The 27,251-nt window shown below is 49.8% G+C and overlaps 1 pseudogene; it reads left to right on the top strand.

Moving 5' to 3' along the window:
- Positions 1–15,701: 15,701 nt before the first annotated feature.
- LOC121835809 lies at positions 15,702–25,302 on the top strand (annotated as a pseudogene).
- The last annotated feature ends 1,949 nt before the right edge of the window (positions 25,303–27,251 follow it).

Genomic DNA, 27,251 nt, shown 5'->3' with positions numbered 1-27,251 from the left:
TGATTGTGAGCAGCAGTTGCCGTTCACAGCTGGACAAGTTACAAGAGGAAAACAATATCTGCACATCGTCCACATACATTGAATAGGATACAGATGGTGGTATAACCTTTCCCAGGCTATTAATCTTCACGGCAAAAAGTGTAACGCTTAATACTCCACCCTGAGGGACGCCATTCTCCTGGATAAAAACATCCGACAGAATGGAGCCCAAACGCACTTGGAAGGTCCAACCCGTCAAGAAGCTTTGAATACAGCGAAGCATGCGACCTCGGACACCATACGAGTACAAGTCTCGAAGGATCCCATATCTCCAAGTCGTGTCGTAAGCCTTTTGTAGGTCAAAAAAGACAGAGACACAGTGCTGGCGATGGACAAATGCTTCCCGATAGAGGTTTCCAGGCGGACAAGGTGGTCTACTGTGGAGCGGCCTGCTCGGAAGCCACACTGATTTCTATCAGAAACACCCTCTGCCTCTAAAAAGTGTACAAGACGGTAATTAACGAGTCTCTCATAGGTTTTGCCCAGGCAGCTTGTCAGAGCAATTGGGCGGTAACTTGTCGGTAAAAAGGGGTCTTTGCTGGGTTGCAGTAGAGGGATTATGTGTGCCATTTTCCAACAGTCCGGAAAACAAGCAGCATCCCACAATAAGTTAAAAAAAGTGAGCAAACTGCTTAGGGATTCAGGCGACAGTCTTCTTAGCATCTCGTACTGAATCCTATCCGGCCCAACCGCGGATTTCTTTTTGACGCCGAGAGCCAACTCAAGCTCAAACCGTGTAAATGGCTTGTTATACGGAGCACCCTGACCACCAGACAAAGAAATAGTTTGTTTTTCTGCTGCTGATCTAAACCTCTTAAAGGATTCACTATGGTTGGCTGAATTAGAGATTTCCTGGAAGTGTTCACCAAGAATATTTGCTTGTTCCCTCAGGGATGTTGCTGATGGAAAGAGGGGTATCCTGAAAGACCGATAGTCTCCACTAATCTTCCTGAGACGATCCCACACTTCCTTTGAAGAAACAAAGCTGCTCAAAGAGGTGACATACTTTTTCCAACACCTGCCTTTCGCTTGCCTTCGCGTCCCTCGAGCTTTGGTTCTTCTTTTCTTAAATTCAAGTAAATTCCTAGAAGTGGGATAACGTCTGAAGATGCACCATGCCTTGTTTTGCGACTTGCGTGTAGTGGTGCAGTCATCGTTCCACCAGGGCTTGCACCTCTTGGGGAGTCGTCCAGACGTCTGGGGGATACAGCGTGATGCGGCATTTATAATCACTTCAGTAACATAGAGCGTAGCATCCTCAGGGCTCATGTTTACAAGAACAGATGAATCAATAAATGCTTCCAAACAAAAAAGAGACCAATCAGCCTTTTCCAATTTCCACCTTGGAAGTTGTGTCGGAATAGAAGGTATTGGCATTGTGCTTTCAAGACCAATAGGGAAATGATCGCTCCCAAAAGGGTTGTTTAAAACAGTCCATGAAAAGCATGGAAGTAAAATTGGTGATGCAATAGAAAGGTCAATAGATGTGAATGATTGATGTGCTGCACTAAAAAATGTAGGTTCTCTCCCATTAAAAAGACACAACCCAGATGATAATAAAAACCGCTCTACGACACCTCCACGTGAATCTTGGCGAGCACTACCCCACAAAGGGTGGTGGGCATTAAAATCGCCTAAAATTAAAAAAGAAGGTTGAGGTAATTGTTTTACAAGTGACTCAAGTTCACTGAAATGCAGCGGAGAGTTACGAGGCAGATAAAGAGAAACTACCGTAATCAAACGGTCAACAAAAAGGCGCACCGCTACAGCCTCTAAGGGCGTAGAAAGGGGGACCTCAGAGCAAGCAACACCATTGTGCACCACTAGTGCCACTCCTCCAGACGAGTTTGAGGAAATTCTGTCTTTTCTAAAAACCTGGTACTGACGTAAAATCTGCGTATTAGTGTGATTTAAATGTGTTTCTTGGAGGCTGAGTGCAATGGGTCTCAGCTCGTCCATAAAATAATTTACGTCATCAATATTTCTGATTAAGCCACGGCAGTTCCACTGCATAAAGTGGAAATTGGTCACTGTTTTAAAATTGAGTTAAAATATGAATAAAGAGAAAACAAAACTGGGAGAATAAATAAAAGTTCTAAAGCTGCCGCATGTGGCAAAAATTAATTCGTAATGTCATGTTGGTGGGATCACCGGTTTTTTGCTTTTGTTATTACTCTTAGTAGTCTGCCACTCCATGTCGTCTTGGTCAGACGCAGGAGTGGAGACTTCACACTCATCCATGGCCTCAGTTTCCTGAGGCGAGGCTTTTCCTGCAGGGTTCTTTAGGTTTGGGGAACGGGGCACCATGCGCCGTCCACGACCAGACCCAGCCGAAGGGGCAGACGAGGTGCTGGACGAAGCGTCGCCCAAGTCCACCCGTTCCTGTCCCTTAGGCGCTGCAGGTGCGGCACGAGAGCTATGCCGCTCCTTCGATGATGCTCTCTCCAGGGAGCGTGGGCGAGAGTGTCGACCCTTCTCGATGGAAGGAGATCGTGGAGGAGGGACGGTTGCGGCGGGCACCGGCCCCTCCTGGGCTTGGGGAACAGTCTGAGAAGACCCAGGCTGTTGCCCTGTTGCAGCGCGAGGGTTCGCACTCTGGCTTGGAGGGTCCGTAGACCGCCCAGCCGAGATTGCACGCCCCGGAAGCTGAATCTTCAGCTGGAGCGTGGGGGACTGCCGTGGCTTCCCATAGTCCAGAAAGGACGTCTAAGTTGCCGCTGCAACCTTCAGTGGTGCAGGTCCCCGCTGCACCACTAGGGCGTAGCCGCCCTTCTGCACGAATGCGAAGCGACGGCGTGCCTCAGGGAAAGAAAGGTTTTCCTTAACTTTCAAGGTGAGGATCTCTTTCTCGTCTTTCCATTTCTTGCATGATCTGGAATTTGCTGGGTGAGGTTCTGAGCAGTTTACACAGAGTGGGTCGTTAGAACATGCATCAGCTTCGTGGTCGGTTTTGCTACACTTCGCACAAGTGGCCTTTCCACGGCAGCTCTGAGAGCCATGGCCAAATCTCTGGCACTTAAAACATCTACGGGGGTTGGGCACGTAAGGTCGAACCCTGCAGCGTAGATACCCAGCCTTCACAGCCTCAGGAAGGATGGTCGATTGGAAGGTGAGTGCAACATGTTTGGTCTTGAGTTCGTTCCCGTCACGACGTATGGTGATCCGCCTTGCAGCTGTGACACCTTGGTCAGAGAAGCCTTCAACAATTTCACTCTCAGGGCTGTCAAGAAGGTCATCTTCGGAGATAACTCCTTGAATGCTGTTTAACGTTCGGTGGGGAGAGACAGAGACGTCATAACCGGAAATAGATGTTAAACCTAGTAGTGCAGTACTTTGCTGATTCGTTTCAACCTCAACAAGTAAATCGCCGGAGCTCATTTTCTTTGCCTTGTAGTTTTTCCCAATTGCACCTTCAAGTACTTTTGCAACTAAGAATGGGGACATCTGTGAGAGCTGTTTATCGCCTCCAGAATGAATGACTAAAAACTTGGAGAATCTTGGAGGAAGGTCAGGTATCTTTGCAGTGATGGCTTCGGTGCGGACCCTTTTCAGGGCCCGATCAGAGGTTTTTTGACTGGAACCCATAAAGGTGAAAGAGAAGTTCAGTGCCCGGGTGCACCACCCACCACGGAGCCCAACGAGGGGGTAGGTAATGTGCCATAACAAGAAAGGCTTGGCTGACACAATTACTCTACCAGTGCTGCCCGGGCACTATAACCGAGTGTGGATGCAGGGACAGGACCTGTTTCCACTCAAGGTTAGGCCTTGGCGCCTAAGAAGGTGAAAAAGGAAGGAAGAGAGTGCAGAAGAAAAGAGAAAGAGGTGGGAGGAAAAGTGAAAGGAGGAAGAAGAGGGTAGAAGCGGCGACTGACTGAATCATCCTGGTCGGGCCAAGCCAGGACACCCGTCTACGAGAAGCAGGGGTCGAAGCGGTGTATTGCCTCGCCCGGGGGGCCCCCGAAGGGTCCAAACATACCCCGGGCTCAGCTCAACCACCAGGGTCCCCTTTTCCCCGGACACGGGTACGCCAGGCACAGCCAGACGTGGGTAGGCGAACCCACATGGCTCGGGGTTCGTAGAGACGCCACTCACCAAGCACCTACAAAAGTAGGTGCCCCCTGCGGGCGGGTATGGTGGCCCACGCGGCTGGGGTCCGTGGTGACGCTACTCACCAAGCACCTAGCACCTAAGGCGCAGGCGCCCCCTGCGGGGCTCGGGGTCCGTGGAGGCGCCACTGTCCAAACACCTGCTTTCACAGGTGCCCCCTGCGGGGTGTACGTAAGCCGCGACACTCGCGTACTTACCTCGTAGGGCCCATCCCACTTCGGAGCCAGCGATGCTGCGAAACCGCAAGCTGCATTACTCAGTGGGTGCACTCTCCTCAGAACAAGGTCTCCGACGCTGTACTCCAGGTGGCGAAAGCTCTTGTCGTACTGCGCCGCCTGCTCGATCATTGCGGCATCAAGGTTTTCTCTAGCGTCGTACAACGCGCCCGTCAAGCGGCTTTTGGGCCCGGCCGCGTACGTAGAGAGGGGGCGACCCGATCCCCCGTCGCTGTGTCTTAACCCGTTCTCTAGTGGAGACGGGAGCTCCTTACCCAAGTTCAGGAACGCTGGTGTAAAGCCGGTTGATCGGTTCACTGTCGTCCGAATGGCGAACCCCATCTCGACGATGTGTTCGTCCCAGTCCCGGTGTCTCTCCGTCAGCGCGATCAGCATGCTCTTCAGGTTGCGATTCACTCTCTCAGTGATATTGGCCTGAGGATGGTACGGTGTCGTCCTCTTGTGCTTAATATTGAGGGCCAAGCAGGAGTCGACGAAGACTTTACTAGTGAAATAACTAGCATTATCGCTGACGAGGCACTTGGGCGTTCCGAAACGCAGGAAAGTGTTTAACAACTTTTCCCAGATTCGCTCCGAGACCAGTTTTCTCAAGGGGTACAGCTCCACCCACTTCGAGAAATGGTCAGTGATCACCAAAAGGTACTGATTTCCCCGAGGACTCCTCGGCAATGGGCCAACGATGTCGCACGCGACTATCTGCCATGGGTAGTGGCTCATCACCGGCTGCATCAACCCCGGAGGTTTCCCGCCTCTCGGTTTCGCCTTCTGGCAAGCTGGACAGCTACGACAGTACCGAAATACGTCCTGCCTCATTCCTGGCCAGGTCGCGACGCGACATAACTTTTGGAAAGTCTTGCTGCCGCTGCCATGACCGGCCAGAGCCGAGTCGTGGAAGTATCTGATAAACTTCCTGCGTAGCTTCCTAGGAATCACCACCCTGAAGGGAGGGTCATTCCTCTCCTCTTTGTCGATCGCGGGGATATAGCGGAGCAATAACCCATCTTCGCCCAGCAGATACGAATCGAACGGCGCGCCGATTTGACCGTCAGTGTTCCCGATGTCAACCGCAATTTCCGCAAGTTTTCCCAACACCCGCTGACAAAATCCATCTGCTCCCTGGGCCTCGACAAGCTCTTCCTTGCTAACCACTTCCCCCCAAGCCACGATCCTTTGCTCCCTCGTAGAGTGACCCACCGCTGCTACGAACTCCGGCTGCTTCCCCTCCTCCCAGCCATTCTCTCGCTTTCCCGCGATCACGGGGGGCTTCACCCCCGCGCACGGCGGTATTCTCCCTCCTCTCCCGCGCTCTTCGCCCCCCACCGGTCGCGTCTCCTCCTCCCTAGGGAGCCTTCATGTGCGCTTTGCTAGGGTGGTGCCAGCCTTTGTAATACCACTCGCCGACAAACTAGCAGCCATTTCGGTCTCGGTGATAATCGGTGGGGCTTATAACCCTCCCGGAAACAAGCACCTTATCTCACAAGTTCGGAGCAGCGTTGTGGAACCCACGGAGGGAGGATTAGCATTTCCCCCCTCGGAGGGGGGGACCGATGGACACAAAGGCCACTTTCCGGCGCACGGGAAACACACGGGGAAACAATGAGGAACAAAATGGCGGTGGGAGAAAGGGAAACAGGCAGTTGGCATCACTCTATGCAAAGCGCACATGAAGGCACCCTACTCCTCCCGACCACTATCCTGGGGCGCCCGAGAGAGCGCGTCCGCAACTTCGTTGCTCGAGCCCTTTCGGTACTCAACAGTGTAGGAGTAGCACTGCAGGGTCAGGGCCCAGCGAGCCAGCCTTCCCGCTGGCTCCTTCAACCTCTGGATCCATGTTAGCGCGGCGTGATCCGTCTGTATGACAAAAGTCGTACCGTCTAGATAGAGATCGGACTTTTTCAAAGCGAACATGACGGCCAGGCTCTCCTTCTCCGTTACGCTGTAGTTACGCTCGGGCGGTGTAAGCGTTCGGCTCGCGAAAGCCACGAGACGCAGCTGTCCACCGGGTTCCTGTAACAACACCGCTTTGACACCGTAGTCGCTCGCGTCCGTCTGTACGACGAAATGCCGGTTTAGATCTGGTAAACGCAAGCTCGCTGTATCAGCTATTGCCTTCGCGAGAGACGCGAAAGCCGCGTGGTGCTCCCACCCCCAGATCCACCTTGAATTTCTCCGCAGCAATTGGTTCAATGGCTGTGCTAGCTCCGCGCATCCCGGAATGAACTGCCTATAAAAACCGACCATCCCTAGAAACCTCTGAAGGCTCTTTACGTCACGCGGCGCTGGATAATTGAGGATGGCCCCCAACGTATCGTCGCTCGGCTTCAACGTACCGTTGTCAACGATAAAGCCTAAGGAGATTAAACCTCGAGGCTGCGAGCTGTACCTTATCTGGGTTGATCGTCAACCCAGCCTCCCACATTCTACTCAGAACGATCTCGAGATGAGTTAGGTGCTCTTCGAACGAGTTCGAGAATACTACGACAATTCCATGTAAGCCATGGCAAAGTTAAACTTCGCGTCCCCCAGCACGATGTCCATCAGCCACTGAAAACAAGACGGCGAATTCGATAATCCGAACGGCAGGCGGGTAAACTCAAACAACCCCCTGTGACAAGTGAACGCTGTCTTTTGGACGTCGTCTGGTGCTACCTGGATCTGCAGGAAGCCTCTGCTGCAGTCCAGCGTGGTAAAGACCTTCGCGCTACCCAGCGAGTACATGATGGACTCAATAGATGGAAAAGGATACGCGTCCCTTTTGGTCATCTCATTGAGTCGGCGGTAGTCTACGCAAAGACGAGCTGTCCCGTCCTTCGTCGGCGCTAACACTACTGGAAATGCCCACGGGCTTTGCGATGGCCGTACGGCCCCCGTGTCCAACATTTCATCGAGAGCCTTATCTAGGAGAGCTCGCTTGTGCACACTCAGCGGTCTGGGGTTACAACCCCATGGCCTAGCGTCTCCCGTGTCTATCTCATATTGTAAAACATGCGTGACTCCCGGCCTCTCAGTGAACATAGCTGCGTGTCTAGACAAAGCGTCCGCTAACGATCGTCTTTGTTCGGCCGGCCCGTCGAAAGAAGCCACGATCTCTTCGAAGTTACGTGATACGGCCCGCGCAGCTAACACCAGCTCCTCGCGCAGCCTAGCGAGCGAACATTCCGATCCCTTCGCCAAGCTAGGTGGGGCTACAAAGGGGATGAGAGGGGTCAGCGGGTTGTAGACTGTGGTACTCGGTATTCTTTATGTCTAGAATGATCCCCTCTAGGCAAACAATGTCCTGTCCCAAAATAACTGGGATTGACATGCCCGGCAGGTAAACAAAGCGCTGCCTCCTTCGTTTGCCGACGAGGCCGAGGTGGAGGCGAAGTGCGCATTGCGCCTCGGCCGATCCCGCCGCTAAACGCAACGGAGTTGCAACTTCGCGCATGCACAGGTTTCTTTTGCGACAGTCCGTGTACACAGAGTCTCCGATGAGAGAGAGGGTTGAGCCGGTGTCGACTAATGCTAGATAATCTTTACCACCGATCTCTACCCGCCCGTACGGACCCCTTTCAGGTGTCGAGTCCTGAGCCCGACATGCCGACGGCGCGAACGCTACCCGATCGCTCCCCGCGACTTCCGAACCCGTCGGCGAACTGACCAGGGGCCTCGGCAGCGGCCGGCAACCTCGATTCGGGCAACCCGATTACTGGCGCCGGCCTCGCGCGTTTTCCGAGTATCCGGATTCGGCCGCTGCCCACGTGCATTGCCGCCTGATGTGCCCAGGCTGGTGGCACCACAAGCACCTGACTTGGCCGCGGTCGTCGCGTGCTACAGTTGATCTGTTGCTAACGGCACGCGGCGCGCCGCCTCGCCGTGCGCTGTTGTCGCTGCCGCGAGCGTCATAACGCGTCGCGTCTCCGCGGTATTCGACCGCGCCGCCCCCTCTACGGGGTTGCGCCCCGGCTGAGTTTGCGCTGGCTACCCTGCGCCTTTGTTCGAAGCCGAATGGGTCGAGGGCCGGAGGTGGAATGGCTCCGCCATTCCCGCGATCCGCGACGGCCACGTACGCCGTCTGCGACTCGACGTAACCGTCCGCGGCGCGTCCCGTCCACGCGCAACCCGGCTCCAAGGACTCCTCGGCCCTTGGAGGGGGACGATACTGCAGCTCAGCGAGCAACCCCGCTTGAATCGTGCGCGCCTCTCTCGCCAGTGCTTCGAGGTCTGCGAAATCGCGACCTCGAAGATACGCCTTAAATCTGGGGTGGCACTGGCGGATCGCCCTCGCTACTTTCTCCGCGTTAGGCGCGGAGGGCTCGGCCCGCGAGTAGAGCTCCTGAAGTGCACGGACGTACTCACGAGGCTCTCATCCGGGTGCTGAGTGCGGCTCGCCAGCTCGTCGCGAATCCGCATCTCGTAGTCGGTAGGAAGGAATTCCTCCCGAAACCGCGCCCGGAAGTCCGCCATTGATTGGAACGGCGTTTGCAGCCGTCTCCAACGCGCGGCGTCGCCCGTCAGTGCAATCGGCACGATCTGCAGCAGGGCTGTTACGTCCGATGCCCCCAAAGCGGTGACGTACGCGTCTAAATCCTGCAGGAAATCGTGCACCGATTTCCCGTCGGAGTACCCCCGAGTACGTTGGCGTAGGCACGTTCAACCGCGGGCGGGGTATCGGCAAAGGCGTGGCACTCGCGACGCTTGGGGCTGTCCCCATCTGCCGCGACATCGCGTCCATCATCCGCGTCATTGCGCGCATCATTTCACCGGCGTCTAGCGCGCCTTCCGTCGCTGGTGAAACTGGGGGCGAAGTCCCAGCCTCCGGGGGCGCGCGTGAGCCCGAGTCTCCGCTAATCGGAGCGGCCCCCGCGCTATCTTGCCCAGGCTCGTCCTCCGACGAACCGTCCTTACTCGCGCCGGTGGTCGACCTGGTGTCGACCACCGGCGCCGGTGGTCGACCATTGTCACTCTCAATACACTCGAACATAATTCGCCAATTTAGAGCAGGCTACCCTCCAATATCCGCGAAACGCAGAGTGCGCGACCCCTAAGGGAGGAGCGACAGCAACGGCCAACCGATCGGGGCCCCACCTTGGGCGCCAGATTATGTGGGTCGCTACCTAATCGACGCCCGATCGGGACGTGCCTCGCTCGCTCCCCAAGAAGTCACTCACGCAGTGTGCGTTTTGAGAACGCTTTACTAAACTCACGCGTCGGTGGTCAGCGCCCTGTCCTCGTCCTCCTCGTCGTCGTCCTCGTCGTCGTCGTCACGCACACACTCACACCATACGGTCCGCAGGTTCCGAAGAGGACCCCCCTTGTCCCGCTTCCCTTTTTGTATCCTCGACCCCACCGATCACGTGCCCCCCCACGACCCGTCCACGTGAACACCCACGCACTTGCCACGGGCCGCGCACGATCCCCGAGTGGGGATTACACGCCGTACGGTGACGCGCCCCCGTCCAGGGATCCGGGTCAGAGCTGGCCAAATTACTCATATTTTGTAATTAAATTACATTACTAATTCCTTTTCTGAAAATTGCTGAAATGTAATTAAATTACATTACAAATTACCACAGCCAGAAAATAATTATTTACCATTACAAATTACTTTTAAAAGTAATGACATTACTTTCGCATTACTTTTGTATACGTTTACAGGCTGTGCCTACACAGGCGCGGCCTGAGTAGGCGCAGTTTCAAACACTGCTGGCGGCTAAATTCTCGTGTTTTCCCGCTGCATTTTGTGTTTCATGGTGCATATATTTTCCCGAGGACATTAGGAAGCATTGTACCACATTTGAAAAAAAAAAAAGCAGTAAACTATTTTTGTTGGCCACGCGCGCGACAGAACAAATGCGACTGGAATAATAGTTTTTTTTTTTTTTTTTTTACGGTAAGTTTTGACGGCGCTTTTCGATTAGCCGCGTGTCAAACGACAAAGCATTTAGCTGTCGAAAATAATTTACGACAGAAGATAGCCGAAGGCATGCATTTTTCACGCTCACAAATAACATGTTTACTGATGGACAGAGGAACGCACGGGACTGATCCGTTTCGCACCCCAACCCGGACAACTATTTTTGGAGATGATTGAGGACCCTACGAGGATTATCTCTGGGAGGAGGGAGAACAATTGCCATTGTTCGCAAAATCGCGTCGAGGGCCGTTCCACCAGGGGCCTTAGTTCGACCTACTTTCCCTCCTTCGTTTCCCGAGAATGTCGAGCAGAAAAGCTCGAATGGCAGGCACTTACCAGCCCTATTTCTCACAGTGGAAGATAACACAGAGAGGGTACGCAGCATGCATCAGAAAAATTAAGCGGAAACTTTCAAGAGGGGCCAGAAAACGTCGAATGCAAAACCGCAAAACATAGGAACAGAATCGCGCTGAGCGGATTTTCACAGTTCAAGAGAGTGGCAGAAAATGTCTATCTGATAGCAGGCGCGAGAGTCGCACCAGCCGCATTAGCATCAGCAACATAGCGGTGGCCAAAGAGCGTTTTTCGGAAAGGTGTAGAGGAAAAAAAAAAGTAAAATAAAAAGAAAAGCGCTCTTCTGTATTGTGGACACAAAAAATATGCCTGGTGCGAAAAAGTAATTAGGTAATTTAATTACAATTACCGTCGCTGGAGTAATTCATTACATTACTAAATTACCTGCTACAAAAAGTAATGAATTACATTACTAATTACTAGAACAAGTAATTAAATTACTGTAATTTCATTACAGTAATTACATTACTGCCAGCTCTGATCCGGGTGAACAGGGAGCGGGCGGCTCGGCCTCGGCTGGGCGCGGGAAGAACGGGCGAAGGGGCAGGGTGATGCGGGAAAGACGGGACTCCAGGGTGGCGCGGCCAGACGGATTCCCACAACCTTAACACGCACAGTTAGGGTCAGCCGATTCTTTGTTGATAAAAAAGAACACACAGCCCTAACGACACTCTGGGAACCTACGAAGATGATGGCTTTCTTTGTTTTACTCTGAACTATACAGTCAAGCGCCATCATGACCCCGTATAGCTCGGCAGTAAAAATACTGGCAAGAGTGTTTACACGAGTGACTTTGGAAAAACGAGAAGAGTATACAGCTGCACCAACAAACATTGACCACTTTGCGCCATCGGTATAAAAATGATTATAATCTTTGAATTTTTCCTCCAATGCAAAGAATTCCTGCTGTAAAATTAAAGGTGAGACTCTTTGCTTTCTGAATTTTGTGAAGCACCAGTCACAAAAAATGGGTTTGACATTCCATGTTGCAGTACTGTATGAACTATCCAAGAGGTTAAAATCATGAGTCAGATTGAGCGAGGAGCGAAGACTCTCGACACGAAGACTCAAAGGTCGCACAACAGTTGGCTTATGGCTAAAGAGGCGAGAAAACCTAGAGTTTCGAAGACAATTATAAGTGGGGGAGCTGGGGTCCGACAAAATTTTGTAAGCATAGGTGAGGCTAAGCAGCTGTCGCCTTTTTCAAAGCGACATTTCATGACAGTCAACATGCAAGCTAAGTACAGGGGAGGTGCGAAAAGCACCAGATGCCAAACGTAGCCCAAGGTGATGTACTGGGTCGAGCATTTTTAAAGCAGACGGTCTTGCAGAGGCGTAGACAATTGAGCAATAATCAAGGCGGTATAGAATGAGAGAAGAATATAGAAGAAGGAGACATTTCTTATCTGAGCCCCACGACTTGTGCGAAAGAACTTTGAGTATGTTCGATGCCTGCAGAGTTTTTTGCTTGAGCTGTTTGAGATGCGAAACAAAGGTAAGTTTACGGTCGAAAGTAATACCTAGAAATTTGTGCTCCATTTTGACAGCAATATTGTTTCCATTTAAAAGAAGTGTAGGATCTAAACAGAGGAAAGAAAAAGGAAGACAAACAGTTTTCTCTGGAGAGAACCTAAAACCATTCTCTTCAGCCCATGTAGTCATTTTATTTATGGCCAGTTGTAGCTGCCGCTCACAGCTAGCCATATTACATGACGCTACAGATATCTGAATGTCATCGACATATAACGAGTAAGATACTGAAGGAGGAATGACTTTACTCATAGAGTTAATTTTTATTGCAAAGAGTGTGACATTTAGGACTCCACCCTGAGGAACACCATTCTCTTGAATGAACCAGTCTGATAAAGTTGTTCCCAACCGAACTCGAAAAGTGCGTTGACACAAAAAGCTCTTTATACACTAAAGCATTCTACCGCGTGTTCCGTACATAGAAAAGTCGTGCAAGATGCCATACTTCCAAGTGGTGTCATAGGCCTTGTCCTGATCAAAGAAAACAGATACACAATGCTGCCTGTTGACGAACGCCTCGCGCACAAAGGTCTCCAGCCGCACTAACTGGTCTGTTGTAGAGCGTTCAGGCCGACACCCACACTGATTGATATCCAAGATATCATGCTGCTCGAGAAAATAAATAAGACGCGTGTTAATTAATGTTTCAAAGGTTTTCCCCAGACAACTTGACAATAGTATTGGTCTGTAACCTGCAGGGAGGGAAGGGTCCTTGCCAGGTTTCAACAGTGGTATAACTTCAGCCAGTTTCCACTCAACAGGGAAGTAGGCATCACACCACAAGCCATTGAAGTACGCGAGAAAAGCGCAGAGTGACTCTCTTGATAAGTGTCGGATCATGTCGTAGCGAATTCCATCAGGACCGGAGGCAGAATTCTTTCGGGAGTTCAAAGCCACTTCAAGCTCAACCATTGTAAATGGCTGATTGTAAGGTGCAGACGCTCCCCCTGTGAAGCAGAGCCTCGTCTTTTCCATGCTTGCCTTACGCTTCAGGAATGCTGGAGAGTAATGTGCGGAGCTTGAAACAGCAGCGAAGTGAGAGCCCAACACGTTAGCCTGGTCCGACAATGTGGCTCCAGAAGGAAGAAAAAGGGGGATCGTAAAACAACGGTATTTCCCCTCGACCTTGTGAAGTCGGTCTCACACTTCCTTTGCTGGAACATAGCTGCTGATGGAGGACAAGTAACCTCTCCAAAACTCTGGTCCCTCCCCTCAGGCAACGGAGCGAGACGCTGGCTCCGTTGCCTGAGGGGAGAGACCAGGAGCCAGAGACGAAGGCGTGACCTCCGTTCCTGCTGCGGCACCTATGTCCTTGGTGCGACTAGCTGGCTCTGCTGCTTTCGCAGCTGAGATAGAATGCCCAGGAAGCGCAAGCTTCAGCCTGGGCGTAGAGGACTGCAGTGGCTTCCCGTGGTCTGAAAAAGACACCTGGGTCGCCACCGATACCTTAGACGGTGCAGGTCCTCTGCTGGACACCGTCTCGGCAAAAGAGCCTCTCTGGAAAGCAGAGAGGCGGCGCTTTGCATCCTGGTAGGAAATGTTTTCTTTCACCTTGAGAGCAAGTATTTCTTTTTCCTTTTTAAAGTGGTTACATGATCGAGAGTAGGCAGGATGGTCGGCGTTGCAGTTTGCACATTTATAGTTAAGGTTGCAGTCATCAGCGGTATGGTCAATTCCGCTGCACCTGGCAGAGGTCTCACGACCACGGCACGGTTGTGAACCGTGACCGTACCGCTGGCAGCGAAAGCAGCGTAGCGGGTTCGGGACATACGGCCGCACTTTGCAGTTGATGTAACCCACCTTTACAGTAGGGGGCAGCGAGTTTTTCTCGAATGTTAGTATCACATGTTTGGTCGGTCGTTCCTCACCACCCTTATAGCGGCGTCCCACTAGAGCGACAAAGACAAACTTTTGCACGACGACACGGCAAAGTGTCTTGTCGCTCATCCCGTCCCACTGTGGCGACGGACACCATCGACAAATGTCCGACGACGGACAAGACTTTGTTTGTCGTCTGACTTGTAGCGCCGCGGACGCCGTGTGGCAGTCCCACTAAAAGACTACACTCGACGACAAGCGTTCTCCTCGCGCATCGACGCGCGTCCTTCCGGTCTTGCCTCGTTTGGACGATCGCGCGCTCGCTGCTTTGGCGGTTTTGGTTCGCGAAGTCGCGGGTTGATTTTGTCATGGCGTGTCGCGAGAGGCAGCTCGCTGTCGCTGGGCTAGTTCTGCTAGAAGCCCTAAGCTCGAGTGAAGACGACGACCTCATCCAGCCTCCAAAAAAGCGGAGGATGTGGATGCGACCCCACCTGAGGAAGCACAGGGAGCAGGGGTGCTACGAGAATTTGATGCGCGAGCTGGCACTAGAAGACGCAGAGTCCTACCGCTCCTGGATAAGAATGGATACGGCCACTTTTGAGGAGCTGCTGGGGAAAGTGAGGCCACTAATAGTAAAGCAAGACACCCCGTTTCGACAAGCCATTCCGGCAGGCGAAAGACTCGGCATCACGCTCCGCTACCTCGCTACAGGTGAGTTATGTCGCTGTGAGAAGTCGCAGAAATCGGTGTACTAACATACTAGACAGCTTATCTCGGAAACGGTATGTTTGCTCGCACTCGCACATCACCGGTCCAGGTGGCAGCAACCAACTTCATACCCCTGTCAGACTGGCAATTAAAGGGGTATTCACACGAGGGAGAAATCCCGGGGATTTCTCCCCGGCACGCGCATTCAACGACGAAAACGTCAGGCTTTGCGATGTGCAAAAGCCTCGCGTTTTTATCTCGTGATGCGCGCGTGCCGGGGAGAAATCCCCGGGATTTCTCCCTCGTGTGAATACCCCTTAAAGGTCAGTTCCATCGAACGGCATTTGTGTGATGGGCGAATCAGCTGAGCGCGTGCAATGTGACAAATGCGTCCTGTGCACGAACACAGTTGACTCTCACTTTCCCCCCTAATGTCTCATACAACGCCTACACATGCCGGAGCGTCGCGCGCACTGATTGGCCGATCGCTCAATTGTCATTCGATAGAACTGACATGTACTTGCCAGTCTGACAGGGGTATTACATAACTTGCAAAATTTAGTTTCGCTTTCACAGGCTATAACAGTGTGATTTATCGCTAAAGTACGTCTAAGTAGCGCATTTTATTTCTCAAACTATCAAAGAAAAGGTTTGCCCTAGTCAAACAAATACAGTCAAGAAAAGTTGTATGAGTGACCCATTGGGAAGTTCGATTAAGCAACAAAGCTGACCGTGAGAAAAGTGGCAAAATGCTTTTCCTTGCCTATTTTTTTTTAATCATACATTTTAGCGCTTTACGACGGGGTTGTCTTTTTTTTTGTATATTTAATAGGCGTCTCTCCAATGCAATGTTAGTTTTCGTAACTTTTCACCTTCTTTGATAATTTCTTATATTAAATACACAGCCTACCCACTCATATGTGTAAATTATAGCGCTATAGCTTGCGAAACTAATGTTTGCAATTATTTTAGAGTAGGTTGCTGCCATCTGGGCCGCCGGTAGACCATCAATTATGGTAAATCTGGAAGTTGTCATAAATTGTAAATAAAGAATAGCCCTGCAACCTCACACCACTGGCCGGGTTCAGTATATTGATATAACAATCCTTATCATACTGATGTTGCAGGCTATCGTTCGCTGTATTCCTAAAATTTCAGCGGTCTACCCACCCGAGTTTCGGTCAGTTTCCCAGTTTTGACAGGAGTCGCATCAATAATCACCATTATCGGTGCGTAAATATGATCAAGTGAAAGTCACCTTTGAAATTGCTCCCTGAAAACCCTGCATTTTGTATACCATAGTGGCATACTTGATTGTTTAGAATGCATATAGAGTGCTTTCACAAATTTCAATGCAATGAACCTTCATTCCAGGGGAGACCTTCGCCTCTACTGGTTTCCAGTTCAGGAGGGCCCACAACACGGTCTCCAAGATAGTGCACGAAGTGTGCATAGCTATATATGAAGTTTTGGCACCTGACTTCATCAAGGTAGGTTTATCTCGTAAACATACCATCACAATTAAAGCCACACAGTGGTGTCAGAACAGAAGCAGAGGGACAAGCTTTTGACACACAGATATGGTGACCTAACCCCTTGTGTCGGGCAATCACAGTTTTAAAAAAACTGTGATCTAGCCAAAAGGAAAGAGGAGTATCAAAAAAGGAAAGAGAAGTGTCAAAAACCTAAGTTTGACTGCCCTGGACCCCCCTCCTCACAGTTTTCCCCCACCCGTCTTACCATCTTTACTTTGTAATCTTAACCGTTCGAGGGCGCAGGCATCGTCCTGCTGGCCACCATGGTCTCGACCTACATCTCGACTAATGCACGTCATCTGCTCCTATCTGGTCAGTGGTGTTGGTCTCAACCCGCTCAGCCCCAGTGCAACACCATAGCCCTCCACATCTTGTGGCATTGGCGGCCTAAGCTCTCAGTCACTCCATAACGACATGTTCGGCTGTCTCGTCCTGCAGGCCAAGTGTCCTGAACAAACCGTGTCAACACTCGTGTTTTGCATGCCCTGAACACTCCAATTCGCACCTCGCACAGCATTACATTGCCTCTCGAGTTGTTGGTGACCTCGGTTTACTGTTGACTTGCCTCAAGTGCCACCTCCGGGGCTTGAACGACCATTCTGTAATAACCCATAGACCATCTCATGGCTCTCGTATATAGTATTCATGATATAATGACGGTCATTAGATGCGGCACTTTGGGCCTGTATGGTGAGGGCTGTTGCTTTTTTTTGCGAAACCGTGGATCTCCTGGTCAAATAAAGATTGCTATCACTATCACTGATACTAGCACCATCACGGGAGTGACGCTGCAGCATTGATTTTTCTGTTATGTTGTACTTGCAATTTTGTGCATCCCATTAATGTGTAAGGGTCACCAGAATGTCTACCCAGGCTGCACAGTGCACTGCCTGTAAATTTGGCGAGTCCACTTACTGGGCGCACATGACTTTTTAGTGTTCCATTCAGTAAGTAGACAAAGTTCCGTTTAGTAGATCAGGTGTTGCCTTTCTATGAGGGTTTCACAGTTGGCTGACACGTCTTCCTCTTTCTTCCAAGCTACCATCAACGCCGGGCGAGTGGAGACAAGTTTCCCGGGGGTTTGAAGAGCTCTGGCAGTTCCCGCATTGCCTGGGTGCCTTAGATGGCAAACATGTGACCATCTGCCCACCTCTGGGTACAGGAGCCATGTACCGGAACTACAAGGGCACATTCAGCATTGTGCTGATGGCTCTTGTAGATGCCGACCTCAAGTTCCTGTACGCAGATGTGGGCAGGAATGGACGGATGAACGATAGCGGTGTCTGGGCTGCCACAAGCTTACGGGCACATATCGACCGTGGCTCTGCTGGTTTCCCGGAGCCAGCACAGCTGCCAAACTCGTCGGAGGTGGCACCGTTCGTTATTATTGGTGACGAAGGGTTTGGACTCAAGCCGTACCTGCTGAGGCCCTTTCCAGCAGCTGAGCTAAAGGATCCAGAGACGATGTTCAACTATCGGTGAGTACAGACTGTTCTACCGTCGCTGTGCCACTATCAGTAGGCCTTGCCTTGCATTTGCCCTGTAGTGAGAATGACAATACATAGCTTTCATGTCGCATCACATTAGTTGCTATGCCCAGGTACTAGATGTGCCATTAATACAGTGGAAGGTATGTTGTCACGCGCATCCCCGAGCATTTCACCTCGTGCTACTAATGCTCTTGAAGATTCGCCGCATGTGCAAAGGCCCCATTTCTGGGTACCGTGCTCCATCATGAAAACTGCCGTGCGAATATTGATTTCTCAATCAAATTGAATCGCACATCCCCCTATAAAGCTACCTATAGCACAACTATCTACCAACCAAGAGTTTTTGGCATTGCACATATTATGACTGCCTATGGTGGTGTCCACCACCGTTGTCTCACATAGCTGTCATAGGCAATGCCTGGGAATAATACAATGCCCGACATATTCTTGTCCCTTGGAGATTGGACTTGCCGGGGATACAGATCTAGAGATGCCTACTTTGTCATCCACTTGTCTGAAGTTCAGATGTTGACATGAGCTTTTGAACCTGTACTCCGTGTCACTAGTTGCGTGCAAGACAGGCGAAGGCAACACCAGACGAGGGGAGAAAGGGAAAGCACTAGAAAGGATGAGGAGGAGGAGAGAAACCTCCTCCTTCCTAATGTTCTTATAGCGAGTTCGTTTGACACGCACTGGCACCGTTCGAGTTCTCCCCCAAAATGCATCGCACTCGCAGAGTGTTGCACGGAGAACTGGACTCAATCGATCCTGCCAAATGCACCGAGTGCAGAAGACTGAGGCTGCCGCCATCTATGTTGTAGAAATGGTACCGACCTCAAACCGAAACTAGCGCCTTTTTGTTCGGAGTGATAGGTGGGAATGAGAGAGTGCAGTCGCTACCAACGTTTATCTACAAACGTTGGTCGCTGCAACCTGTAGTTTATAGTTGAAATGAGTTCAAGCAACTCGGCTGTTGTAGAGATAGTTACAGGCGTCGTAAATTTCCGCAACCAGCTGTTTACAAAGCAGATGGTTGCAATCTTTCAATTCTTATAACCGTTTACACTGAAGAAAACTGATGATGCTGTCCAAGAAGACGCTTGATTTGTTTGACCATGATATTATGCGTGAGCCACTGAAAGGGTAAGGCTTAAAACTAGTCCGTTGGAATATCCAGCAAAACTTTTCGTGGGACCTTCGATTTCGATGGTCATTACAGGTGAATCAGATATTAATTAGCCCTGGTGAGGGCGTCGAGAACGAGAGCTTTCTCGAAAAAAATACGACAGGGCAAGTTAGCTGACGTAGGTAAATGTTAAACATGATGATGCTGCCCAAGTCTCGGGTAAAGTCACTGTGTTTAGCATTCTCTGATGCTTATTGAGCAGTCAGAGGTTTCTGCTGGGGGAGTTTTGTCGACAAATGTTAAATTTTTCACCCCCACACGGAAGGTGATAAACATCTCGGGGGCCACTGATACGTTTGTTCTGAGAGATTCTAACACACTGGTAAATTTCAGCATTTGTACGGCAACAGAGCGACTTAACGAGCACTTGGCCGGTGCTTTGTGCGTGAAAACCGTGGGAGGAAAATCTGGGTGGACTCGATCAGACGATGGCTTCCATGCACATAAGAACCTCGGGACAGAGATTAAAATGGAAGCCACGCTTGCCTTCAAGAAAGTGCTTGCCGCACAAACGGTCGTCCTCATGAGGCGACCATTCTTTTCAATCAACGGATATTCTTCAAATTTTGCGCTTTTTAAAGTCTGCCTGGAACTTGTGGCAACTCAGCTCACTACTTTTGCTGTAACTTTCGGTGAAATTAACGGCTGCACAGCTTTGCGGCATGCTGAAATGCTATGACGCCCATGGAAAATGTGCGCCCTTCTACCCACGCCACCAGCTCCGGCGCGATCGCAGCCGCACCGCAGCTCTATAATGTCAAGCCCACGTGTCAGTCTATATGCTACACTGGGAATCAAGTTGAAGACAGCTAGCAGTTCTGCCATGGCAATAGGAAATCAGTACTCATTGAAGGTTTTTAAAAGAGCATGCTTGCACTTTTAAAAGTACAGTATGAAGGGTCATTAGTGATGCAAGATTATTGTTTCTTTTTCCAGACTCTCCCGGGGACGTCGCATTGTGGAAAACAGCTTCGGAATCCTCCGCAACCGGTTCCAAGTCTACGGGCACCCTCTTCGGCAAAAGCCTCACAGGGCTGTCAAAGTTGTGAAAGCAACAATTGCATTGCACAACTTCCTCCGGACAAAGAACAGTTCAAGGGGGAGGTACACGCCTCCAGAAAGTCTCGACGTTGAGGACGTCCTCACAGGTAAATGCAAAATGGGCTATTTGACGTTGGTGCTTTCCAGACACTCTGTCCTAGGGCTAACGTTGGGCATAAGAATGGTGATGTGCAATTCAAATGAACTCCTGCGCCCACCATTGGTTTTTCAGGTAATTGATGTATTTGATTTGTTATAAAAGCCATTACTGTGTTTTCTGAGGTGGGTGGGCATGGGTGGGCACATATTTTTGAAAACGAAACTAAACCAGGAAACACCAAGTGGAACTGCTAAAGACTAGAAGGCACATTTAAGCATGCGCCTTCCAGTCTTGCCCGACATAAGCAGGTCAGCCTTTGTCAGGCAACAGTGACAAGCACTTCAGTTTCGTCCTTTGCTGGCTGTCGCAGCATATACAGGTTTCACCAAACTGTTGCCTCCTGTCCTTACACAGCATTGTAGAGCTTGTTTCTGGGTCGACGATCACAATCCTTTTTTATAGGCCTTTTCTTAAAACATAAATAACCAACTGTGAACCACAATTTGCATCATTCACCTTTCAGTTCAGTTTCTCGGGTAACTGTCCTTAGGCTTTACATTTTATTTGATTATCCTTTAAAGGGATACTACAACGAAATTTCGGCGCTCATTTTTTGGTCTATATGTGTTCAAAAAAGCACCATCAAATCGAACATACCAATATCTTGTTAAAAAAGTCACGAAAAGGAGTTTTAAAACGAATTAAACGATTAGCAAAGAGCACCTGGTGGATGTCGCTAACGCCTCGCTTGTAATGCCCGTCTAGCAACCTTGGCAGCTAGTGACGGAGGTTGTCTCGTCTCCGGCCACGACGAGAGAAGAGGGGCAGGAGGAACTCCCCTCTTCCCGAGAATGCCTTTTGTGTGTCGCAGAAGTCGCTATTGTCCCCGTACAAGATTATAGAAGATTAACCCGTCACTCAAAATTTGTACAAAAGCAGCCGCTTCGGTGGCTGGAACGACTAGGCCATCCTCTCGACGTCAGCCTCGCCGTAGCTTTGCTCGTCTTGAGACGACCTACGTCACGATTGCGTTGGATCTCACGTGGTCTCCGCTGGGCCTTCTCCGAGCGCTTGCCAGAGTGGGCCGTTTATAACGAAAAATACAGCCACCAGGCTCAAAATACAAACGTGCGATTGTCATTTACGGATATTGTGGATCATATTCAACCTATTTTTGAACACGACGGGAATATTTCAAATATCGTTGAAGCATCCCTTTAAATGTTTACCCTAATTGCAAAAGAATCGGCAGGATATCACCAATTATCACCAATTCGAACAGTAGCTCAGCAGTGCGGCAGTTTCCTTGACAGACGCAGAGAGTGCCGGCATTCGTACAGAGCCCAGTTGCTACAGGGGTACGAAAGTTTCTGCCACTGATGTTGCTGCAGTGGAGGAGCCGATATTTGTTTCGCCACAAGCGCAAAAACAAAAATTTGAAACTAGATATATGCAAAACTATAAACACTACCGAAAGCAAATTATATTTCGTAACTCAGGGTTGCTGACTTAATAAAAAATAGTCGTAACACGGAAATCAAAAGAATTTAGTGCAGTTTCCCTTTAAAGGGTCGCTTAAACGGTTTTGGGTTTGATTTTTACAGACTGTGCACAAGAAAACAAACAGAAGAGCGACCCAAGTACACTCATATGTAACGCTACTGGGACGCACATCTCGCCACTGGTACACAATCGGCAGCTGTAGTCCTTGCAAGAAGCTTGGTCGTATTACCTTTCATGTTGATCACAATACTACATAGCCAAACACCCCTTCTGGAGCTACCGCAACGAAATCAAGCCATTCCTGCTATTGTGATCCTCCTGTTGCCTTGCAATAGTTGTCCGCTTGAGTCGTCCCATTCAATGCTATGTCACCCTTGTGCCATTTACGTCTCGCCTTCCTATATTTTGTGCCCCTTTCCCGAGCAGCAGTTCTAGCTTGTAGAAATGTAGCATAAGATAAATGAGAAAATAATCAGAGTACAGGCAACCTGGTGTAAGTTTAATATGATGGCTAACATGACATTGAGGTGGGAAAAGAAATGGAGCGAAAAAGACAGAAAAAGGGGACACATCTCAAATAACATAGCCCCTTTAGAGTTTGATAGTTCTTTTTACGGTTGATAATGGACATGTGAGGTCCGTGCTCTGGAGCTTGAGAGTTTGGCACTCCGTTCAGTAAACGGAAAGGAGCGCCGTCGGAGACTGACACTCGAGTGCACTCTTTAAGCACCGAGCATTTCTCAAAGTGTGAGTGACTTCTTCACGCTCCATGATGTCACATTTACAAATAAAATGGCTGCACTGACCGAAACGCCGAGACGTAGGGTGCCCCCCGAACTGCTGGCCCTTTTTATTTGAATAGTGCTTAATCCAGTAGGTAAAAACAATTTGATTTGAAAGCCAAGACAGCAACTAGCGTTCCAGAAAAGGTTTGTTTGCGCATCTCGCCTGAAAACGAATACATCTATCAAACGGTAGCTTGCCAATAGAACAACGACAGAAAAGTTGTGGAGAGAAAAAGACATTCGAACCGTGGCCCTTTTTAGAATGCTTAGCCCAGCGAATAAAGATACTTCAATTAAAGAGCCGGAACCAGTTAACGTTGCGGAAAAGGTTTGTTCATACATCTCGCCTGAAAACGAATTGGCATGGCATCTATTGAACGGCTGTGTGCCGGTATCGACATAGTAGATCGATGGATTTAGTCTTGTGTAGCAAGATGGAACCACGGGACATCTGATAAGTTTGACAGTTTTTGCGTCGACAAGCGGGTTCAGGAATGTTCTTTAATTTAAGTCTGAACAATATGCATGGTCAATGAATAGCTCAATCGAGGAACTTTCCGCATACATGCTCGAAAGAAGTCTTCAGACTTTTCACAAATATTAAAACAATCATATATAAACTTCCTAACGTCAGTCCTTTTTTTTTTTAACTCCTGCGTTACAGAGGCCTTCATTAATTTATGTTCAAAATAATTTTGGCTTCTGCCACTCGTATCCATGAGATGATGGGTTCATCAGAACCGTGCTTTTGGAAGTGGCTCATGCGGCTCGTCTATAGTTTCGGTGTGTTGCACTGCCGTATCTATGCTCCATTTAGCTGCTGCGCTTGGAGTTTGAAAATTGGAGTGTCGGAGTAGGAGTAAACGAGTGCAAACTTAGCGCGCCCAATGAGGATTTAATTTCATATACTGTTAGCATATGCCTATTCCATTTTACAAAATGCTTTTTATTCTTGCTCTACTTCAGGAGCAGTACGCGGTGGCACATGGAGGAAAGACGTGAACGACAAGGTAGTCTTCCCTGTGCACAACGCATTGGCGGCAAGCCATCAACCGACGCCAAAGCCGTTCGGGCGGTCTTCAAGGAGTACTTCTGGGATGAAGGCCAAGTCTCTTGGCAGTGGAAGTTACTGAAGTAATGGTATGTGTCATTTGTTAAGACAGTCTCTTCCAAGCTTTGCTACTTCACAATCCACGAAAAGGATGGCCCCCACATTTCTCTAATGCCATAAGATTTCCTTATTTTCCAATGTATAGGAATCTGACACATATTACAAGTAATACCGAGCATTTTTTTGATAGCTAATGGAATACACTAACAGTAAATTAACAGAGCTTGGGTGGTTATGGATTCTGAGCTGAGATCTGTTCATTGTTTTTATCCATACTTATCCAAACAAATTTTGGATAAGTATGTTGTGGTGTGGATTAATAAATAGGTGATGTTCTGCTGGAAATCTACATCCACTGCTCTGTACCTTTTCCCTGCACTGAATGTAACTTACGAGAAAGTGTCTGGCAGTGGTTTCCCCAGGAATTAAAATTAGGGTGTGTGTCTGGGGGGAGAGAGAGGGAGGGAAAGCGGGGAAGGAGGGAGTTCAGCACACGGAGGCAATTATTTTTCTGTTTTCATGGGTGCCATCAGACAAACTAATATCCAATTCGTCTGGGCCCGCACCGCGGTAACCGGACAAAAGCTCACCTGACAAAAGCTCACCGGACAGAAGGGGGATCGGTGGCCGAGTGGTCTAGCGCACACCAGCTCGGAGCACGTGGAGCGAAAGCTCGCGCTGCAGAACCCAGGGATCCTGGGTTCGAGCCCCACCCCTGCCCGTTTCGATCTGGATGAGCATCGTACCGGCGTGCGGTCGTGTATCACTACTACGTGATGCACGTTAAAGACCCCAGGCTAGCGGCTGTACCGCACTGGCTAAATTTCTCATCTACAGCTGGGAGACTCGTCGCCCCTGTGAGGCAGACCAAATTCTAGGCTGTATAAACACACACACAACCCAATTAGTTTTCACCGGACAGAAGCTCACCGGACAAAAGCTCACCCGTTTTTTTCACAGACCCGGACAAAAGCTCACCTCTTTTTTTTTTTCGCTACCCGGGCAAAACACGGGCTGAAATAAAATGCGGACGCAATGGACATTGCACCATATTTAGGTGAACTTGTGCCCCATCCCACGCAAGGGTTTACTACGGTTGATCGAATGCCATTCCGTCGAAACATGTTTTAGAGAACGGGCACGTTTTATTGAAGCACGGTTTAGAGAAAGCAGAGCCTCAGTTTAGAGATATGCCGTTTATCGAAATGGGGACGCTATTTAAAAAAGGCTTTTCTACTTCGCGCGTGTATTACTGGTGCGCGTGTTAATCCTAACCCCCTGCTGCGCTTCTGCCGCTTCGCCGGCGGCAGTCTGCGGCGGCTCATTACAAAAATGTTAAATCACCTGACTTATCCATACACGCCGCTTTGCGGTGGCCGAATTCGCTAAAAGGAGGTTTATCGCCTTTTTCTCTAAACTTGGTTTCTCTATAAAACCAACACGAAATTTTTTCCTGGTGAGCTTTATACCGGGTCTTTTAAAAAATGGGTGAGCTTTTGTCCGGGATTCCGCACCGCACCCGTCCAGTGCACTAAACTCTTTCCACTTTATACACGAAAGGCTGGCGGGGAGAGAAGGACGCTTCCCTCTCGCCCATAGCCTTCCGTGCACGACGAACCGCACTGCATCGTGCGATACGGGCCCAGACGAATTGGCCATAAGGGGGGGTGTACACCCCCCCCCCCCCCACCCCCCTAGGGGGTCGGTAGGGAAATCACGGGTGTCTGGTACTACCCAACAAGTAAACATGAAGAGAGCTCATATGGAGACTTCCTTTAATCTGGCGCAGCCACCACAACGACCTGTGAAGATATGGCTGCTTCCACGAGGGCCTTATGCGCGGCAAGCATGCCCAGCTGCCTGCTCGTACCCCTTGGTATCGTCCGAGCAAGCCTCTCCATCATCAGGCCAAAGCCCCGACACTCATCAGGCTCCACCTCCCTGGCAGACTTGAGGCTGTTTACAGCTGCCTGCAGCAGTGCCGCCTTGTTTGTCGCCAGTTCCTCCGTGCTTTGACGGCGGCTCCTTTTGGCCGGTGCCTCAGGTGGTGGGCTCTCGTCTTCGGACCTGTAGTCATCAGGCACATGGCAGGAATCCTGCAGACAATTTGTGTTGCACCTTATCTTTTTCTTTCATTTGCAAGTGTTGAACTAAAGAGAACTTTCAGTGGATGTCATGTGCAGATTTTCACACAAGTGTTAATCAAAATATTGGATTTTTAGTGTATGTGACATGCAGTTTTTCACAAAAATAGTTTAACATGTGTAGTTAACAAGGCCATCATGATTCCACAAGGTACTAATTGCCGAAGTAAAACCTAAGGCATAGGGAGGGGCTCGTACACTCAGTGAGACAAGATATCTCTGCAGTTGTTATGGAACACTGCTGCAATCCTCCCATATTTGGAGGTGCTGACATCAACAGTGATGGGTATTATAATAATCTTTTAAGTGCTTTTTTAAATATAATTTTCTCAATTTTTGTGTGAGGGTTATAGCATGCAGATCTGCAGCACCTTTTGGCAAATATATGGCCATATGTAATGAGTACTCCTCTCCGTCGTGGAGCTAAATATTTGGGCACCGTAGGCGTCATACCGTTTGGTCATGAACTCGATTTTTTAGCGATCCTGGGCCCCCGAAATATATGCTGCAAGCACCAACTTTTCTCGGTCAAGGGGGAAAAGTCCCCTCGGTTAAGGCACTCACCATATCCTCTTGGGAAACATGTACTGCTTCAGGCGCCTCGGCAGTCGACTCACTTGGAGCTTCCGGTGCACCACCGGACAAAAACTTCATCTTCTTAAAGTGCACCCATTTTGGGACATGGACATCGTCGGCCCCAGCACCAGAGCGTTGCGTGTCTTTTACCTTCCGGTTCTCTCTCTGGTACTGGGACCGGAGGTTCGTCCACTTGTTCTTTACTTTGTCAACTGCAATGTATTAAAACAAAACTATGACACCTTGACAAACAGCAGCACAATTTTGAGGTGTTGAATGCTCCAAAGTGTGTTGATGTCAAATCTCCGAAATTTATGCTAATGTGTTTACTCAGTCATTCTCGAATAAAACTGGTGTGTCTGCTGATCTAAAGAGATGTTTACTTCTGTGCAGTGGCGTCGTCGAGAATTATTTTCGGGGACGGGTTGGGATTGTTATGACTAAGGGGGGGGGGGGGGGGGGGGAAGGGAGGGAGGGAGGGGGGGGGGCTTTGTTTCATCTTTGCTTGTAGTAGTCGATGTACTGTACAATTCACCGGTACGAACACGGCCGTCCCCGACCCCCCGGCTAGGTAGAGCAATTCGGTAGTCATCCAATATTTGTGTTCCTTTACTAAAAAAGATTTTAAAGAAATATTTTCAGAAAAAGAAGGGGGGGGGGGGGGGGGGGATTCCCTAAACCATCTCCCTGCCTTCGCCACTGCTTCCGCGAGCACCAAAAATGCGGCCGTCGTGCGGTATGGATAGATCTATTGCTAAATTACCCAAGCATCAAGGAGAATACAGAAATTAGTGTTCCACGCGCGCGCCTTCCCCGTATAAAGCATTTGAAGTAATAACCAAAATAAAGAGTTGACGAACGCGCGTGCAAGATGCAATTTGTTTTAGGCATTTGCATTAGAAAAGTTACTACCGCCGAGTCCAGCACATGCGGCGCGTGGAACACCAATCCCTGCGTTCGGCTCGATGCTTGGATAATTTAGCAATAGGTCTATTGCGGCTCTGGATCTTTTTGATAATTTCTGACATCGGGAGCAAAAAGATAAACGAGTACTCACTCCTGTCGCCGAACCCCAAGGCGCCCGTGATGTCG

The sequence above is a fragment of the Ixodes scapularis genome, unplaced genomic scaffold, assembly GCF_016920785.2.
Source record: "Ixodes scapularis isolate PalLabHiFi unplaced genomic scaffold, ASM1692078v2 PGA_scaffold1__304_contigs__length_218370807, whole genome shotgun sequence".
Lineage (NCBI taxonomy): Eukaryota > Metazoa > Arthropoda > Arachnida > Ixodida > Ixodidae > Ixodes > Ixodes scapularis.
Note: the sequence above shows the minus strand (reverse complement) of the source record. Positions and strands in the feature narration are given on the sequence as shown.